The following is a 4,639-nucleotide window of genomic DNA, read 5'->3' as shown; positions in this document are numbered from 1 at the left end:
CCAGCTCAGCATGCTTTGCAAAGCAAAGATGTAGAAATGCTGTTGAAAGGAATTTTAGAGACAAGACAGGCAGTTAGGGAATAAGGTGTGTGGGGGAGTCCATGGGAGAGGAAGACATACATTCATTGAGGATAGAGAAAAGTTACAAGATAAGGGGAGAAAAAGACATAATTTCACAGAGGACTGAGGAATGTTACAAGGGGAAGAGGAAGAGGGGGGCACCAGGTGGGCTTTGAACTTTGAAACTGATACTATGCAGGAGAATGTCCAATTAGGAAAGCATGGGGGTCATAAATTAAGGGAGCGTCCAATTAGAAAAGGTCATGAAGAGACAAAGAGCTCCCAGCATTTATAAAGCCACAGACAAAGAAACTCAGGGAACAGAACTGATTTTTTCCCATGAGAGAGAGAGAACAGGTTTTTCCCATTTGGGGAAACCTCTTCAGAGGGAGTCTGTGTATACTTGCAATAAACTCTTACATGGTTGCTTAAAAGCCTTTTAATCCATGAATTCTATTTCTCAAACTTCATAGGACAAGAACTTACAATGAGATAGTCTGAACTTGCCTGTGCTCACCAAACTCCACTGTCAAGGAAAGGAAGTTAATATACATAATATATGATATGCATAGAATGGAATACTACCAGTACACAATGACAAAAGAACATTTATCTATATAATCAAAGGTAGACATCAAAAGTGAAATGTATAGTAAAAACCTGAATACATGAGATGTATTACATAATGAGAGGTATTGCATAATGCAATATATGAGCTCAAAGCACACAGGCACATACTATATATTATTCAAAAATCCACATGGAGAAAAGGAAAACCAAGATGTCGGTGTAGGTAAACACCTTGCCTCCCACAAGCACATCAAAATTACAACTAAAATATAGAATAATGGTAACCACCATTCAGAGACACCTGAAAGCTGGCTGAATAGAAGTCCTACAACCAGAGAAGTAAAGAAGAAAGTGCATCAAGACCAGTAGGAGAGTACATCGGTAATACTCTTAACAATAACGATTTTAAAACAGTCCACATGGATGTAAGTCATGGATAGTGGTTTAGGAAGGATGTGAATTAGGAAAAAAGAAGAGGTGTTTACAGTGGGAAGAAACTGGGATTATGAGTGCATCAAAGGAAATAAAATAAAATGTATATGTGTGTGAGGGGAGGTGGAACCAAAGTCTACCATGTCCTATATAGATCCCCAAATCAACAATAATAGATAATATAATACAAGAAAAAAGACAAAATAATCATTGCAGGAATAAAAAAATACACAAATATTTATGTGGATAGGAAATAGAAAACAGACAAATAAAGGGCTGAAGTTACAGGCCTACAGGGCTCTGAATAGAGAAAACAAAAGAAAGGGTACAAGTTTGGCTCTGATAGAAGACAAAAGTTTCCCTAGCTTTAAGTTGGGTTGCCAGAAATATGACCTGGGGCTTTGATAAAAAAGAGGGGTGAGTGGGTGGGCATGATTTGGATAAGGCAGTTTAAGTGGAGAGAGAGAATATGAATAATCACATAAAATTATTTTTCTCAAAATTAGTCTGCAAACTAAAATTCAAATTATACCAAGTAGTATGGCACCAGGAAAGACATACACAATGATTACACACATGATAAATTCACTTTGCATAAAATTATAACAGGAATAAATATGTTTTAGATAATTAAAAATTTAAAAAAACATGAAAATGAAACAAGCAGATAGAACATAAAAGTATATCAATTAAAATCTTGACAATAAAAAAGGTGGGCACACACAATTTACAGATATAATAACTTCAGGCTGAAGGCAATTGAATAGAGAATTAGTACAGACTAAGTCTTTATTCCCTAATGAAAGGATGTAAGCTGACCAAACAATCTACTTACTATATTCTACAATTTGACTTCTGGCATCCCCAAACAATGCTTTCCAACAAACACATAATTCTAAAGCCGTGGACCCAATTTAACTATTCAATGTGTGATTAAAGCACAGTCACCCTATTTCCAGGGACAAGCTAAAATCTACCCCAAATGAACTTTCCTTCTGAAAAGCAGCGACTCTGGGATATGAGCATTCTTCTTGATTTTTACAAATAATGGTGTCTCATTTTTCTGGCACTTATGACTAATCCCCAATTTAAGGTAAATTGGAGTAAAATTACATCATGACAATACTAACATTTATTGAATGAGAACATCATGGCCCTGACATAAACATGCACAAACGCTGAAGGACAGGAATTACAAAATCCACTCTTCTTGCTCAGAAGAGCTCTCTTGCCCATTGTCCTCCATAAAGCTACCTGAGAAATCTGTTTCACTTTTTTATTGTTTAGTTTTAAGTCCTTTCTTGAGTGTTTCCTCTGATAGGTATAGAAAAATATTTAAATTTGAACATGTAAATATTAACAGATATGCTTCTTTTTTTCTGGCGGGGGAATGATTCTGAGCTGGAGATAGGTAATTAGATGCCAATCCTTTTCTTTCATTAGCCTGTTGATGCACACACGTATTTCCTTTGGTATTGGAAAGAAAAAACTCAAGGACAGCCCAATTGGGTTTCTTTTGTAAAAAAACCCAAAACGTGCTGTTTTTGCCTAAAAGCCTTTAGAATTGTTTCTCTATTTTTAGAATTCATAAATTTTGGCCAAAGCATTCTTGGCTGTGTGTGTGTGTGCATGCAGCCATGTACATTTGTGTGAGAAATTCCTCTGTATTACTTCTCTAAGTATTGTCTCCTCCCCCACCTTTCATTATTTTTTTTTTCTATAACTCCTGTATTTCACACATCAGGCTTCTTGGATATGTCCTTTGTCAGTCTCTTTGTGTTGTTTTTTTTTTTTGCTTAAAGTATTACAAAGGGTGTTATATATGTGTCCATTTTTCCCCTCCCGCCCTTGACAGTCCCCTAGCTTCCCCTATGCCCCAGTGTCTCTTTGTGTTTTTATCCTTACAAGATTTCAGGATCATTAACCTCATTTTTAACAATAACCATCCTATTCTTTTGTTCTTATAATAATTTTTAAATTTGAAAATTATATGCTTTAATACCTGAAGGTCTTATTGTGATATAATTGAATTAATCTCTGTGTTTTTATTTCTGTTTCTGTACCATCTGCTTCTTCCAGATTCAATTTCAAAGCTAGATTCAAATTTAAATTAAAATCCAGACTCAAATTCACTAGAATAACCTGCCTGTTTGGATTTTATGGGCTGGCTGAGTTCCCTTAAGCATGCATCTACTATTGGCTTTATTGCCTTTCTAAGTCAGATCAAGAGAGTGAGATAACTCAGTGGATACAAGTGATGGGAGGCGCTGTAGTGTCCACAACCAGGCATTGGTGATGGACCAGCTGGCAATCTGCCTGCCTTCATTTGAGGCTCCATCAAGAACACTTTCCCTTTATAGTCTCTTACATTGAAAAATTTGCTCTTCTCCAAAATTCAAATTCAAGTGCATCCACTGGTATAATGCTCCAACTTCCAAGGCCAGAGTACTCCTAGGATGACACATATGTTCAGGTGTCACCTGCTTCTCAGCAGTCCGTGGATTTCTGAGGGCAAGCTTTCTCTAGGAACCTCAGAATTTGACTCTCCACACTTGGTCCCCAGGCATCTATTTGGCTAAAATTAGATAAACCATCTGCATACATTTCCCCTTCTTTCCAGATTAGTTTGAGTTTGGGGAGAGAAGGTTGGTATATCTGGCCTCAGGGTTTTATGTGGAGGAACTTCAGCTGAGTTACATTTTCACTCCAACCACCTCTGAGTATCCTCTACCGCTCACCTGTGGAAAACTCGCTCTTTGTTGGGCTCACTCATATGGTAAGATTATCAGGTCAAGGGTAAGGTCTGGCTCAAAAAGGGCAAAGGCGTATGTCTTAATGGGGGATTAGAGTTGATACATTGCAAAGGGTCTTGTAAGAGCCCATTGTCACTACACTTTTAGCCAGCTGAGCAGTAACAGAGCAATTTTAGAGCTTAGATAATGGTGCGATTCATTATTTCTTCATTGTCTCAAAACCCAGAAGAGCCTGAGACCTTAACAATTTATTCAGTAGTTTTTCATTTAGGAACAGTAGTTGAGAATGTGATGATTGAAATTGATAGGGTAGGGTGGTAGGAACTTGGATTCAGCCATCAGTTTTTCAGAATCTCTTTTGATTTATTACTTTTTAACTTGATGTTTGTGGAGTCCCAACTCTTCTCCCAACAATAACAATGTATGGCCGATTCATTTTTCATAGATGTATTCTTATGAGTAATTCAACTACTTGCTGTGCTCATCATTGCATAGAGACATTAGTCTGGTAGCTACATTTACAGACCAATGTCTCTGTGGTCTTTCCTTCCCTAAGCCACCTTAGGGTTATTACAAATGCCCTCCTTAAAACATAACCAAAGAAAACAGGGCTACCATCATGCCTCATGTATCTTCTTCAGTAATAGCTTCAAGAAAAACACACATACCGATGTACAACACAGCTCTGTAATTATAGACTCTCACCGTGGTCTTAATTGGTGCTTTAACTTCAAACTGAGATTGAAATTATCTTGTTTTTATGCAACTGGGCTTATTCCTTTTTTAACTCTCTCTCTCTCTCTCTCTCTCTCTCTCTCTCTCTC

This window comes from Myotis davidii, unplaced genomic scaffold, assembly GCF_000327345.1.
Source record: "Myotis davidii unplaced genomic scaffold, ASM32734v1 scaffold560, whole genome shotgun sequence".
Classification (NCBI taxonomy): Eukaryota; Metazoa; Chordata; class Mammalia; order Chiroptera; family Vespertilionidae; genus Myotis; species Myotis davidii.
Note: the sequence above shows the minus strand (reverse complement) of the source record.